The 16,796-nt window shown below is 40.3% G+C and overlaps 1 protein-coding gene across 1 annotated transcript in view; it reads right to left on the bottom strand.

Moving 5' to 3' along the window:
• LOC145398021 (5-hydroxytryptamine receptor-like) overlaps positions 1–16,796 on the bottom strand; it is a gene marked incomplete at its 5' end in the record, with an annotated part of 128,251 nt that overhangs the window by 61,298 nt on the left and 50,157 nt on the right. The gene's annotated exons all lie outside the window — the stretch shown is intronic.

The raw sequence follows: 16,796 nt of genomic DNA, 5'->3' as shown, positions 1-16,796 counted from the left end.
GTGGAATGCCTCATTATTTTTCGTGCCTAAACGAAATGGAGAAATGCATGCGGTAGTAGATTACCGTAAACTAAATAATCATACAATCCCACACCGATTTCCTATGCCATTGGTAAGTGATGTCCTGCAAAATATTGGACCAGAAAATAATGTATTTTCCACAGTCGATTTGGGTAATGGATATTATCAAATACCATTAGATGGGGAGTCACGTAAGTACACTGCCTTTTCCACAAATACAGGACATTACCAATACAAGAGAATGCCAAAGCGATTAAAGACAGCACCAGGCACTTTTCAATGCTTGATGAATTATGTAATGTCCGGAATCCTAGGACAAGGAATATTCGTCTATCTTGATGATATAATTATCGCAACTAATGACATAAAACAACATCTCCAGAAATCAGACTAACTTCTACAAAAGCTTGGTGATGCTGGTTGAAAAATTAAGCTAAATGCAAATTTTGCTTTAAGGAAATAAAATTCTTAGGCCACAACCTGAATGGAGAAGGCATACATACATCCGATGATAAAATACAAGCAGTGAAAGACTTCCCTGAACCAACTACTATAGACGAAGTTAGACAATTTTTAGGTCTAGCAAGATATTATAGGAATTTATACAACAGTTCTCTCATATAGCTTTTCCTCTATTCCAACTACTCAAAAAAGATGCTATATTCCAATGGGGAGAAGAACAAAAACAAACATTTAATAAATTAAAAGACAAACTTACAAATGCACCATGTTTGGCCTATCCGGATTTCACAAAACCATTTATAATTTGCACAGACGCATCTGTTAAAGGTTTAGGGGGTGCATTAATGCAAGAAGAGAGGAAAGAATCAACCAATTGCATTCGCCAGCAGACAAAAGGTGCAGAGAAAAATTATTGCACTACAGACTTAGAGGCACTTGCAGTGGTCTTTGCATTACAAAAGTTTCAAGATTTGGTATATGGTTACGAAATTCACTTAGTCACGGACCATAAATTCCTAGTGGGTATGTTCATAGAAAAACTCCTCTCTGGAAGGAGAGCAAGATGGAAATGTACAGCCGAAAACTACAATGTAAATATTCCCTACATACAAGGCAAAATGAACTTAATAGCTGACGCATTATCTAGGAACCCGAAGACAATTCATGTTGCGGCTTTAGATCTCAAAGGAAACATCCCAAACCATGATGAAATCGCGAAAGCACAAAGCCTTGATCCAATGTGGTCTAAAGTTATATGCAAGTTAGAAAGTGGAGATGACATACAATTACCGAAGCTATATATACCACTAGAACAATTCACAATAATCAACAGTGTCTTATACAGGATCAACCCAGGACAACCGAAACGCAGAAGAAATAATAAACAATCAGTGGTACCTTATGACATGATACCGGAAGTATTACCAACGATACACGATAGCCCACATGCAGGACATCCGGGAAAAGACAGGACATTTAAACAAGCCCAGCTGTTATATTACTGGCTATCATTACGAAAAGATATAAACAATCATATAGACAGACGCGAATCATGTGCAAAAACACACACCTGCACCTATAGGTAATTACCCTGTACCATATCAACCATGGGACGTTGTCACGGTTGATTTACTCAAGCTACCATTATCATACAGTAATAATCAATGCCTATTCGTAGCAACAGATCATTTCTCACGCATTGTAATTTTAGCTCCAATTAAGATTAAGTCAGCAGAAACAGTAGCAAAAGCAATAATAGATAATGCAATATGTCACTTCACGACCCCAAAGGTACTAATAAGCGATAATGGAGGTGAATTTAATTCTGATATATTACAAGAAATATGTAAACAATACAATATCAAAAAGGTTAAAGTTTTTGCGTATCACCCAGCATCCAACAGGTTAGTAAAGAGACAAAACAAAAAGTATTGGATGTACTACGACACATTCTCAATGAAAATTATGCATGCTGGGATGATTGGATTCCCAGAATAGAAGCATCAAGTAATGTATCTATAAATAAGTTTACAGGAGACGCACCACATTTCAATATCTACGGAACAGATAAGAAATAACCATATGAAATTCTCGAAGGTGAAAATCTGCCCATATACAACTATGATGATTAGCCTAAACTCCGTTTACGTGAATTCCAGGATATACACAAGAGAGTGACAAAACAATTATCGATGTCCAAGGAAGAAATGATGGAGGCATTCAATAAAAAGGCGAAAGAATCGCCTATCAGCTTAGGAGACACTGTCTATGGTATCATTCATACGAGAGACAAAAAATTATCCCCGAAATTTGAGGGCCCATACAGAGTAATCAATATGACAGCAAACAAAGTTGTAATTAGGTCACTGTCAAGTGGCGAAGAAAAACAAATTCATGTTGATCATTTAAAACGAGTCCCAAGGGAATTAGCCAGCAATTATACAACCTCGGACACCACCGAAAAAACGAAAATTGCTCATGAAACCAATGAAGAAGACAACAATAATTACAAAAATAAATTTAAGTTGCATACCAAACAAACAAACATAGGTGCAACTGTTCCTAAAAAGGCTACAGTACAGTAATTACATGATCTAGACATCGATTTAAACTCCTTCTGTAAGTGAAACAACAAGCAAGTAACTGTTCTCCTTGAGCCAGCCGTAATGCCCATCATCACTGTCATCGACCACAGCATGCGTAACGCACATCAGCACTATCATCGACCACAGCATGACTGGATTAGGAAATTAGATTTTTTTTTTTTTTCGATAGGTAGTGACTTATACCATGGATTCTCCTCTACATAGCAAGAGGATATGCTCACTTAGACCCTCAACATATAGTACAGCAAGGATGCCTCATAGCTCCAACGGCCACTATGTCAATCATGATAGATGTCAAGAGTACTGAAATCAGTTTGGATTATTTATTCGAATTACCTACCTATTTGGAGAACATGGCCAAACCAATGAGAACCCTGGACTTTGTGATAGAAGGCTATGTTTCAGAAGCTCATAACACAAAGGAAGTGACTGAAATAGTGAAGTTAGCAAAATGAAAGATAGAACAGGCTAAGTCAATTATGCTCATCATGGTCCAAGATCTCCCATCTCATGGAACGGAGGCATTGAGTGACACGAACAACATCACACGTACTCGCCAAAGGCGCGGTTTGTTTGACCTGGGTAGTGCAATTCTGGGGAACATCTTTGGATTGGCTACAGAGGAAGACCTTCAAGAAATAAACAACAAATTTAATAAAATTGCTCCGGTACCAACATATCAAAACAAGTTCCTTGCCGGTCAAAACTCAGCAGTGAAGACAGTCGTGAAAAATCTAAAAGAGGCAGAAATTATAACTCACCAAAGTGTGGACAAAATAAATGCCATGGAAGGAAACATAACACTTTTCCAACACTTCTCAGGCATCACGGAACATACTGACAATTATACTCTAGTTAGATAACACTAGAGTTCATTACTGGACACATATGCAAGGAATTGCAAATGCTGGTAATGGCAAGATCACAACTGACCTACTTCCAGTTCATAGGCTATGTCAGATAATTAGTCAAGGCATACATAAACATGGTTTGGAGCCTTTGTTCCGGGGTAGAGATTTCATGTTATATTATCCATATTTAGATGCAACACTAACACCATCAGTAGTAGATCATGTACCATTCATAACTGGCGACCTGTTCAGAGTGTATCAAATATATCCCTTCCCTTCCAAGAATAATGACACTTTGATCATCATCAACATCGACACAGACACCTTACTCATCATGGTCTCCAAGAGATGGAACACTGTCACTTTTACCAGTGAATCAACGATTGAACGAAAGTGCCGTACATCCCTACATGCTGTTTACCTTTGTCCTGCGTACATCTTCACATTTCAGCGTACTGGAACAGTCCCTTGTGAAGTGGCTATCATAAGAAATCACGACATTCATCACCATTGCAACTTCACATTTGCTCCAGATAAACCTATACCCCATCACCTCATTGGACACTCACGGATATTTTTACTTCACTCATAACACATCAGTTTACATAATTTGTCCAGATATACCACCATCTCATACTTCAGCATCAGGATTATACACAGCACAAAACTTCTATGTTGTACCTACACCATCCATGTCCACATTATCTACGACCAATCACTATGCCATCCTCAGTCATACACACAAATATTTCCACCCTTTACCTAACATGGATTTAAACATGAGCACAAGTATTAAAATGACTTCACCTAAGTTTGAAACGATGCAACTAATCAATGAAACAATGAAGCCCTGGGAAGAATTGAGTTTGAGTATGTTCAGCCCATGTTATGTGTATAGCCCAGCACCTACTGTCTTTGTAATCTTTACTGTACTGTATTTGTAGTAGTGCTGTTTGCAATGCACAGAAAGCAGGCAAGAATTGCAAACTTAAAGTCAGTATTTACTGGAGGAAGAATGAACATTCAAGTGAGACCCCCTGAATGAAGTGTAGATATTTTGTAAATAGTGTTAATTATATATATATATATATATATATATATATATATATATATATATATATATATATATATATATATATATATATATATATATATATATATATATATATATATATATATATATATATATATATATATATATATATATATATATATATATATATATATATATATATATATATATGCTGTCACCTCTCACCTTGAAAAAAACAGTGATTTATATATATATATATATATATATATATATATATATATATATATATATATATATATATATATATATTGCCAGACACCTCAATCCCGTTTGGGGTGGCCACAAACAAATCGCCTCCAAGTCACCCTGTCCCCCGCCATTTCACTGCCCTGCTCCCAACTCACACCCCCCTCTCTCATATACCTCTCCACCCCATCCCGCCATCTCATCCTCGGCCGCCCCTCCCTCTTCCCCCTCCACCTCACTCACATACACTCTCTTCGTCAGTCTTTCACCCTCCATCCTCTCCACATGGCCAAACCACCTCAGTGTGTTCCTCATAACGCTTCCTATCACATCCACATCCACACCACAACGCTCCTTTATATCCTCATTCGTCAGCCTGTCTCTCCACGTGACTCCACAGGCTCCTCTTAAATAACTCATTTCCACTACTCTCACTCTTGACCTGTGTCCTTCCAACAATGTCCAAGCTTCACTTCCGTACGTTAGAGTTGGTATCACAATACTGTCATGTAGTAACTTTTTCACTTCCATGCCCACTTCCCTGTTTCTTATCACTGCTTTCAAGGAACCAGCAACCTTTCTTCCCTGCTGTACCCTTTCAATCACTTCACCCTCCAAACCTCCATCCTTACTCATCACACTACCCAAATACTTAAACGTACTCACATTTTCCAATTCCTCACCATTTAACCTCGCTGTACATTCACTAACTTCACCTCTCTCAAAGACCATCACTTTACTCTTCCCTACATTCACGTTTAGGTTCCGTTTCTTACACACTCTCTCAAACTCATCCACCAAGCCTTGCAGCTCCCCTTCGTCTTCACTCAACAACACAGTATCATCTGCAAACAACAGTAAAGGGAGTTTCCAAACACTATCCTCTCTCACCAGGGCCACTCCAACATCCACTACCCTACTTTGTACCTCTTTTATTACCCCATCCATGTACAGATTGAACAACCATGGAGACATGACACATCCCTGTTTCAAACCAACTTTCAAAGAGAAAAATTCACTTAGTTCACCATCCACACGCACTGCAGCCTTCGCACCATCGTACATACTCTTCACAGCATTCAACAACTTCCCATCTACTCCATATATTCTTAACACTTTCCACAATCCTTGTCTATCCACCCTGTCCTATGCTTTCTCCAAATCCATGAAAGCCGCATACAACTTCCTTCCCTTCTCTAGAAACTTTTCCACTAAAGATCTAAGAATGAATATCTGATCTACACAACCTCTTCCCTTCCTAAAGACTCCCTGTTCTTCTCCAGCTAATTTCTCTGTTCTTTCTCTAACTCTGTCTATAAGTATCCTACCATACACTTTTCCTATTATACTAAGAAGACAAATGCCCCTATGATTACCACACACTTCTTTTTCCCCTTTTCCTTTGTACAAGGGAATAATTATACCTGACTTCCAATCCTCCGGGACTCTACCTTCCTCCCAGGCCAATCTGCACATCTTCCACATCCATTCTACTACTATCTCTCCCCCATGCTTCAGCATTTCACCACACACTCCATCAATTCCTGGGGCTTTCCCCGATTTAACATTCTTCATTGCTTCCACAACTTCTATCCTACTGATTTCTTCCTGTCTTCTCACCTCCCTCCTTCTCCCAGCCATTCCCCAGCCACTTATACTCGCATTACTTCCATCCTCTATGTTCAACAATTCCTTAAAGTGTTCTCTCCATCTGCTCACTTTTTCTCCCTTCTCCACTAGTAATCTACCATTTTTATCTTTCACTCCCCTGCTAACTTCACTTCCACCCTGTCTTACTCTTTTCACTTCTCTCCAGAACATTTTCTTACAGTCCCTCCACTTTACACTCAAATTCCTTCCAAATTCCTCATCCACTCTCTTCTTACTCTCTCTTACTAATCTTTTCACCTCTCTCTTCCTTTCCACATATAACTCTCTCCTCCGCCTCTCAACTTCTTCCACGCCCCTATTTCTCACCCATTCATTGTATGCTTTCTTCTTTTGTGCCACAGCCTGTTTCACCTCTTCAGTCCACCACGCTGTTCCTTGCACCCCCCTCCGCCTTCTCTTCCTTCCACACACCACATCACATGCTGCACATATTTCTTCTGTAAATATCTTACACACACCTTCCACGTCTCCCATCTGCTCCAATTCATATTTGCCCAATCGTTCCTCCACTTCTCTCTTATACTCTGCCTTTTTCTCATCCTCTTGTAACCTTTCCACTCTCCTTGCAACTACTCCTTCCTCTCGTCTTTCCCTTCTTCTATTCCTCCATCTCACTTGCATCCTAATTCTGGCCACCACCAAGTAGTGGTCAGAAAGTCCACTCCCCCAACCTCTATACACTCTTGCATCCTTTACACATCTTCGCATCCTTTCATCCACACACACACATAATCAATCATTGCCTTCCTTTCATTTAGTTCACCACTCACCCTTCTCATCACTTGCCATGTATACCTGTGGATCATTTTATGCCTGAAGAGGGTATTGGCTATCACCAACCCCCTCCCAACACAAATGTCCACTAACACACTCCCATTCTCATCTATCTCGGCAGGCACACCCCACTCACCAACTATTCCATCCACCTTCACATTACCAACTTTACCATTCATATCACCAATCAAAAACACTCTCATTCCTTCCCAACTTTTCCATGCACACTTCCACATTTGTCCAGAACTCTTCTCTCACTCTTCTAGCACGATCTTGCGTTGGCGCATACACACACACAATCGCCCACATTTATATTCCAACTTTCAACTTTACCCACACAATCCTTGACCCAACTGATCCATACTGTCTTATGCTCTTCTTCCATCTTTTACTCACAACTATACATACATATATATATATATATATATATATATATATATATATATATATATAGATATATATATATAGGCTGTCACCTCTCACCTTGAAAGGATCAGTGATTTATATATATATATATATATATATATATATACATACAAGTAAGTAAAAGTCCTATTATTCGGCAGCTGATTATTCGGTAGATCCGACATTTCGGCAGTTTTGAGAAATAGTCCCATTTACGAAAACCTTTGATTGTTCGGCAGATGTCCGGAATCATCTCAGCAGTCCAGGAAGTGTTATCTGTGACTTGTAATCCTAATGTTTCATTATACTTCTGTATGTTCACTAATTTCTATATTTTTTCAGATTCAGGTATAGTACTGTATTGATTACAATATTGCACAGTATCATACAGTACAGTAACTACCCCCTCCAAATTAGCGAGGGTTATGGTCCAAGCTCCCTTGCTAATTCTTGCAATGCCTTCATTCTTGACGCCCTCCTGAAAGTGACATTTACCAGTACTTGCGTAGCCCATGAACCACTGATACTGTAATGCTATCTATCTATCTATCTATCTATAGCCCGACGCCCTAATCCCGCAAAGGGTGGCCGCAGACAAAACGCCTCCAAGTCACTCTGTCACCCACCATTCGACTACCCTCCCCCCAACTCACCCCCCCTCCCTCATATACCTCTCAACTCCATCCCTCCACCTCATCCTCGGTCTACCCCTCCCTCTCCCTCCCTCCACCTCACCTACATACACCCTCTTAGTCAGTCTTTCATTCTCCATTCTCTCCACATGTCCAAACCACCTCAGTGTGTTTCTCCTAATCTTTTCAACCACACCATTTATATATGGGTAATGCATTACAGTAGATGTGCACTGTAATGCATTACCCATAAATAAATGGTGCTTGTTAAATCAGTTTCCCCGTTGTTTTTGCTGTATGGCTGTGACAGCTCTAGTATTTTTATTCCTCAGCATAATGGTGGAAGGGACTGTCCTGTTTAACAAAACCTAACCTAACCGAGTTTAACTGTGCCTAATACTTTAACCAAACCTAACCTAACCTAAAGTCAGAAAAGTACTTAAAAATAAACTGGAGGAATATGAATTGCTAAGGTCTCTCTGGTGAAAGTTAAACGCACATTTAGCGCTAATTCTTTTGTTCGTTTTTGTGTTTAATGTGAAAGAGAGAGTATTGATGCAAACAGTAATATATCCCATTAACCCCTTAACCCATTCGATCCCAGGGGTGGCGGGCGAGGCATGGCACTGGGTGGGTACTAAGCGTACCACCCTCTGCCCATCGGCTCATAGTAGTGAAGCTCATAGGTCCCTACCCGGGGGCTCCCTGCTTTATAAAGACATGGAAAATCCCAGCTCTGTCCAGTATTCCGGACACTGTGCTCCAATGGGTTAAAGAGACTGATAGGTTTGCCAGTCATTAACCAATTGGATCCCAGGGGTGCTGGGCGAGGCATGGCACTGGGTGTTTACTAAGCGTACCGCCCTTCGCCCATCAGCTCATAGTCGCGAAGCTCATAGGTCCCTACCCGGGGGTTCCCTGCTTTATAAGGACTTGGAAAATCCTAGTTCTGTCCAGTATTCCGGACACTGGGCCCAAATGGGTTTAACCTCCAGGACTGAACAACGCTTTACAGTACCGATGTCAGTGATGTCAAGTTAGTGTGGGCTATAAAGAAAACTGAACAATTATGGGGAGGGAACGAAGGTCACTGGTATGTTTATACGACTCTACGCTACGATTCCAAGCAGTCAGGCGGTCGGTTAATCTCAGATATTTTTGCCCATTTGGTAAATGCCCCGCGACTTTAATTTTTCCGTGACTCATAGCGAGTCATAGCATGGGTTTAGGAAGCTAAATAACACATTGCTAGGTGAGCCAGACGATTATCTTCTCATCTTTAAGAAAAACAAATTGATTTCAGAAGAATGGAAGAAACTTACTCTACATAGAGAGGGATTAAATTTCTTCCATTTTCTTAAAGATGTGAAGATAATCGTCTGGTGCACCTAACAATGTGTTATTTAGCTTCCTAAACCCATGCTATGATTCACAGGAGAAGTTACAAAGTTACGGTGCATTTACCAAATGGCCGAAAATATCTGAGATTAAGCGACCCTGTGACTGCTTGGAATCGTATCGTAGAGTCGTGTACACATACCAGTGACCTTCGTTCCCTTCCCATAATTTTTCACAGTCTTTTCATAGCTCACTAACTCGACATCACTGACATCGGTACTGTAAAGGGTTGTTCAATGCGGGAGGTTATTAAGGGGTTAATGGAATACATTACCGTTTCCATCAATACTCTCCCTTTCACATGTAAACAACAAAAAAAGAAAAACGAACAAAAGAATGAGTGCTAAATGTACGTTTAACTTTTATCAGAAAGACCTTACCAATTCATATTCCTTCACTTTATTTTATGCAATTTTCCGACTAATTTATTTTGTTTGGAAAACGTATTTTATAGAGCACTCACTCCAAACATAATTGTAATAATATAAGTAGTGATGAGTTCACCAATACAAGTGATGTACTGTGCTGGTAAGTAAAATTCCGTACCATTTCGGCCATCCAGGAAGTGTTATCTGACTTGTATGCCTACTGTGTCATTACAATTGTATATGTTCACTATTATATATATATATATATATATATATATATATATATATATATATATATATATATATATATATATATATATATATATGTTCACTAATTTATATATATATATATATATATATATATATATATGTTCACTAATATATATATATATATATATATATATATATATATATATATATATATATATATATATATAAATATATATATATATATATATATATATATATATATATATATATATATATATATATATATATTTCAGATTCAGGTATATTACTGTATTGATTGCAGTATTGTACAGTATACAGTACTCTCTCCAAACACAGTTGTAATACCATAAGTGATGATGACAGTGTTCACCAATATATTTAAGATACTGAGTGGGTAGGTTTGTGATTATTCGGCAAATCCAATAGCTTGGCATCATCCCGGTCCCATAGATGCCGAATAATGGGACTCTTACTATATATATATATATATATATATATATATAGAAGGAAAATTATGGGACAACAATTGAATTAATATTTTATGATATACAAGTATCCAATTCTTATACCAATATCATTATAACTATATAAAATATATTTTTATTAATAACTCTTACTTTAAACTTAACTTTGAACTAATTTTTGCATATATGTATGTGCCTGTTATACGTACACATTTTACAATAATTATGTTATACAATATTCCATACTCAGTTTAACTATAGTGCATTTGGTCCATTATATATACAATATGTTTAGAATGTATTATGTTTCTAGAATATTATTAGGTCAGTACAATATTATCATAAATATTACATCTATACAGTATTATAAACAGTATTATGTATTAATAGACTAGTGTCACTGATATATGCTGTCGTAGGTTCTCCAGCTGGCGTGATCGAGTGATGTCAAGACTCCATATTATAATAATACAGATCATAATAGATAGCATGATAGATAGGTGTAGGAATTTACATTATCATAATACAACCCATGATAGATAGCATAATAGATAGGAACACCAGTCAAGCTAGGTGTGGTAAAAGGAAATGAGTTTACAAGATTTTAGCACAAGAATGCCAGAGGTGCAACGGAAGTGCTACATACATACAGTCACACACAAGTTTCTAGAACCCGTTTATACGGGTTATACTAGTGACACTTGCCCTCCTAGAGAAGGAAGGAAGAGTTAGAGAGTCAGAAGGAGGCTAGCTACAGGAGCGAGAGGCTGTAGAGAGAGAGTGAAAGAGAAGAGGGGTCCAGCGAGATGTTAGTTAGCTCTTATGTTACAAACTGTTTTTTCAACTTGAGTTTTACCTTTGAAGATAATAAACTACAATCAAGACGTAGTATCCATCTTTAACTTCTCCTGTCATTGCATGACAAAAGGAACTAAGATTATCTACTTGCAATCCTACTCAGGTATAAATATTGCTCGTCCATGAGTACAATATACTGTATGCATAACTCATCTACAAAACCCACTACAAGAAGCAACAAAGTTATCTACAATGGTCGTATCAAAATCTTAGGCCCTGCCATAACTCTTAGAGCTGTGTTACCACACACACCACCACCATCATCATTGCCACCATCACCGGACGCTGTCACCTGACCTGCCTCTTCTACTCCCGAATCTGCACAAATACTTGCCCTCTGTGAAACAGTTGCCTCTCTGATATCTGGGTGCATAGTGATTCCGGTACGCTTTGATGCCATTGAGGCAGGCATTGATGGCCTGGTCAGTCAGTGCACCAGAACTGAAAGAACACTTGTTCCTCTTGCTGAGTCTCAACAGGCTATCATCAACATTGTCACCACTCTCACAGAGAAGCTAGATGCTGTCACCTCTCACCTTGAAAGGATCAGTGATTTATCGACAAAGGACACCTCACATACTACTCCACAAAGCAGTGTTCATGCTACCATCTCATCCCTGCCTAACTCCGTGAAACCTAAACGTTAAATTTATTAACTGAATGCCTATTCACATTAACTCTTGGAATGCCTGTGGAGTCAAAAGTCATTAGAAACTTGCTGACTCAAGAGCTATGTTTGTTGCCATCACCTGCATGTTATATTCATTCAAGAAGCTTTTGTTGGTTGTCCTATACCTGGTTATATTTTGTATGTTCGTCTTGCAAGGAATGGTCTCATTACTTACAGTCATTCCTCTGTGCCACATCAACCTCTCCACTACTCTGTAGTTGATGGTATGAAATATCAGCTTTTTGAGGTCGCAGTGGGTGATGGTTTGATCCGCTTATGTAACATCTATTCTGCCCCTGGAAAGGGCCCTCTGTACCGCTTCAATTTGTGGCATGATCTACCTGGGTGACTTTAATGCACAATGTGCTGCTCTTGGTTACCTCTCTCCTACTATAAATCACAATGGGTTTCCTCTCCTTGAATACATCTGCTGCTACCAACTCACTCGCAAGGAAACTGGTGGTGCCATGCACATTCATGGGCGAACTCTTGATCACATCATAACATCCGAACTAGTGCCGTTCCATGCCGTGCCCTTCCATCCCTACCTTCTTCTTGGACCACATTGCCTCTGCCTCCATTATTCCCTCCCTGTTGGACCTTCCCTTCCTCATATGCATCTGCATTATTATTCCTCGTAAGTACTGCCCATTGTACACCTTATACATTTTCAAGCTCCTCCCCCCCATTTGATTTACAGTCACCTTACAACTTGCCTTTCTCCCTGGTAAACTCCACACATGACTTCCACAACAGTTATATTACAAGACCACACATTAAAAGTCACCTTGAAGCTCATACTTGGACACTTGATCAGCACATTCTCCAAGCAGGTTGGAAGGTGGTGGAAAATGGCCTCTCTTTCCAGAGGCAACCAACACCTTACCATCTGCACCAGTGCATGGCATCAAGAGACAATCTAATTGCTCTCCAGCAGTTTGTCCATACTGAATCATGGTGGAAGTTCACAGTTAGCATCAATCATCAGACAAGTACTGTATCCATGTGGCCTATAATAAACAAGTTTGTCAGGAGAAAGCCCTCCAGTGCTCTCCACCACAATCCAGCTGAGTATGCACAAGATCTTATTAATTCATGGTCTGAACATCACAAGAATGCAACTTTCCCACACATACTCAGGACGCACTCTCCTCCCAGTGAAATGTTCGAATTCTCTGTCTGATGGCTGCATTACTGAACGCAGATGAAGATGATTAAGTGCTGATAACTGAGGACGAATTGCAGTGTGCTCTCATCAGGACTAATGCAACAGCCCATGGGGATGATGGCATCACTTACTCTGTCCTTCGTCTATTCCTGATAATCCCTGGCAACTCCCTGCTACAGCTCTACAATCTTTGCTTCCATAAGGGATATGTGCTTAATGCCTTGATCTCCAGCACAATTGTACCCATTCTGAAACGTGGGTACCGACAAATTCAGACCTATTTCCCTCACTTCCTGCTTCAGCAAGGTGTTCAGATGCTTCTGCCTTACCCTTCTCATGTTTCAGCTGGAGGACAAACTCTCACCCAGACTGTATGGCTTCCTACCACACACCAATGTTTAATGGAGCTCTATACCCTCCTCTGTTGCAGTGTTCATTGATCTTAATAGTGCCTTTCATGTTGCAAACAGAGATATCATCCTTGATCAGCTGGTGGAATTGGTGTCCATGGAAACCTCTTGAGATGGATATAGGATTACCTCTGTAACAGAACTTGGCATGTCCTTTTTAACCCCTAGACGCTGGGTAATTTATAACATCCTCTCTGTATGGGCAGTTAGGGAAACAAATTTAAAACCATATTAGTAATCAACACTTCTTGCGGATGAAAGCAACCCCATATCTGTAGGCGGTCCCATTGATAAGTAGGGACATAAAGAAGATAGGTTACTTGTGGTGCATGAGTCAGGATGTGTCAAACACTGAGCGTGCACCCCAGACTTGGGTCTCGTCACCCCCGCTCTGGCCAGTGTTTGTAACACTAACTCCCCGGGGAGAGTGGTGTGTTTGTAATGCTGTCCGACCTCCCGCCAGAGAATTTTTCATTTAATAACCAATCTCCCCACCTTTCCCTACTCACAGCTATGGGTATGAGTCATCACCCAGTACATGTGGCTCGCATATATGATTTTCTGGCCATAACACCATTGCACTTTGCCCACTTTGCGTGTGGGATAAGGCAAAGGACACAATACTTACCCATTTTTCCCTCACTGTCTTGACAACTTTGCACTTTGGAAACACTATGAGAGGAAATTTCCTACTTTCCATTTTATTTCTTCTACAGGCAACATGCACTAGTTTAATGAATGCCTAAACCATGAGGTAGACAATTGTACTATCGGTTATGCTTTTTGGCACATTTTTCTGGAATTGAGCTAATGCTTTTCTTACTAATTATGTTTTTATTTTACCTATTCTATTTCCACTTCATATCACATGTACGGAGCATATCACATATTTTGCACATAGGGCAAGAAATATACGTAAGTGCTACCACAGAAAGTTATTTTCTACAGGTGCACATAAGGTTTTCTTTCATAAGTCATAGGGTAACTCTACATATTTACTAACACTTCACATCAGCTTTGGACATGTAATTCTTAAAGGAAAAAAAAAAAACACTTTTACATCTTTGTCCAATATTTACATATATGCTTCCACGCACCTGTTCTTAGAATTCACGTTCTCGGTGGAACAAGAAAAAGCAATGTGGACAAAATGCACTCTTGCACTTGACGCTGATAGACCGTTTCCTTGCATGCAGTGGGCCGACGTTTTGTCACTGAATACTCATGACAACTTCTGTATGTCATGCTCCTTGCAGGTGTTCGGCCTAGATGGACGAGATAATACCTTCCCACGTATTGTGCAGTGGCCAACCAATCAGCCAGTGGCACCTGGTACACTTACTTCCTTCCACTTGCAACCTCAACAGTTCCATACTTTTCAAGGAGCTGCCGTGCCAATTCTTGCTCATACTCGCGTAAAGAAAGATTCTTACCCACAACCTCATAGGAAAGTATGAAACTGTTCAGAATACTGATATCTAAACGGCGTAGGAACGTCTTTTTATACCATCTGCAACACTTATGAAGGCAATCTATCTCTCCAGCCTGCATGTCAGATTTATCCACGAGCCACATGTTGATACTGTAATCATTAACGGCAACTGGCTTCAACACTGGTTGCCTGGTTTTGTGGTCTGTTTTTCCGTCTTCGGGCACGGACAATTCCACAGGACCCAGTCCCATGCTGAAGTAAATACTGCATCAATGCCGGAGAAGTGTAGTAATTAAGTGTACGAAATCTGATTTTTGCGGAAGTACATGTCCATCAGCACTTTTACCACAGCAGCAGAAAGCCCATGGGGATCATTGCTAGGTATATCCACATCTGTAGCTGAATACACTATCACATCTAGCACATATCCAGTCTTGCAGTCACATAAGACAAAGAACTTTAGGCCAAAGCTATGTAGTCTGGAAGGCATTTGAATAAAAGATAAACGTCCCCTGAAAAGAACAAGTGATTAGTCAATAACCACTTTCTGAAATGGCGGGGAGAGCCTGATAAATGACTCCTTGAGCATGGTAAGAAGCGGCCTGATCTTCCACAACCTGTCATCTGGGGCTGGGCCATAATTCCTTTTGAAGTGCAGGAACTTTAGAATGACCAAGTACCTGTCACGGACTTGCCAAAGACAAGTGTGTGTAAGATTTCATCTATTGCCCAATAGTCACATAGGATATGCTTCTTTATGTGGGCTAGTATCATAGTCAGTGCGAGCTACACTTACATTTCCCTCGCCTCCACTGCCGTCCATTCTTCCATTTGAGTACTTTAGGCCACCGAAACATCAAGCAAGTGAACAAATATGACCTGGTGAAAGTTTATCTCCTCCATGAGGTACATATTTACCAGGTAAATATGGTCTAGAAGAATGACAGGATAGTTGGTTGTCTTGCCCCCAGGTGCTCCCTCTGAACACCTGCCACTGTCTCATCAATGACAGGTAGGGTAGGCTGGAAGCCTTCACCTTCCTCACAAACAAAAGTGTCAAGCCTGCTGATGCTGAGCCTGCTTGGGCATGATTTAGCAGAAATAAGGCGCCTCTTGGCACCACAAGCACACCCACGGCCACCTGCACGCCCAGGGCCATGGGCAGGAGGAGGAAGGGGAAGGAGAGGTGGAGGTTGAGGTAAGGGAGGATGCAGATGATGACTCACCTGCAGTGGGGACTCCCTGCGGTGATGCTTGCTTGCCACATGTAGGAGATGTGGCTGCAGACTTTGTTCTCCTCACATATGAAGGGCCAGTTTGTGCAGAAATGGCCCTTGAGGTGCTAAGTTGTGGTGATGAGGGTCGTAGCAGGGAGGGAAGGTGACCTTTTTGCTCGGAGCGTGGTGGAGAGATGTGGTGGCAGCATTTGTGGAGGACGTGACAGTCATCGTCACCACCAACTCCTTTGCTTTCCACACTTCCTGGCGCTCCTCCTCTTCATTAGTGACAAGTGCAACACTTTTGTATGCTTCTCCAACCTCCTGAAGAACTTTGAGGCCCTTATCCGATGTGTCTGAGGGAGCAGTGGTGGGCGCAT

Source organism: Coenobita brevimanus, chromosome 5 (genome assembly GCF_032717465.1).
Source record: "Coenobita brevimanus isolate Jiangsu-jjx chromosome 5, ASM3271746v2, whole genome shotgun sequence".
NCBI lineage: Eukaryota > Metazoa > Arthropoda > Malacostraca > Decapoda > Coenobitidae > Coenobita > Coenobita brevimanus.
This window is presented reverse-complemented; position numbering and strand designations above follow the sequence as displayed.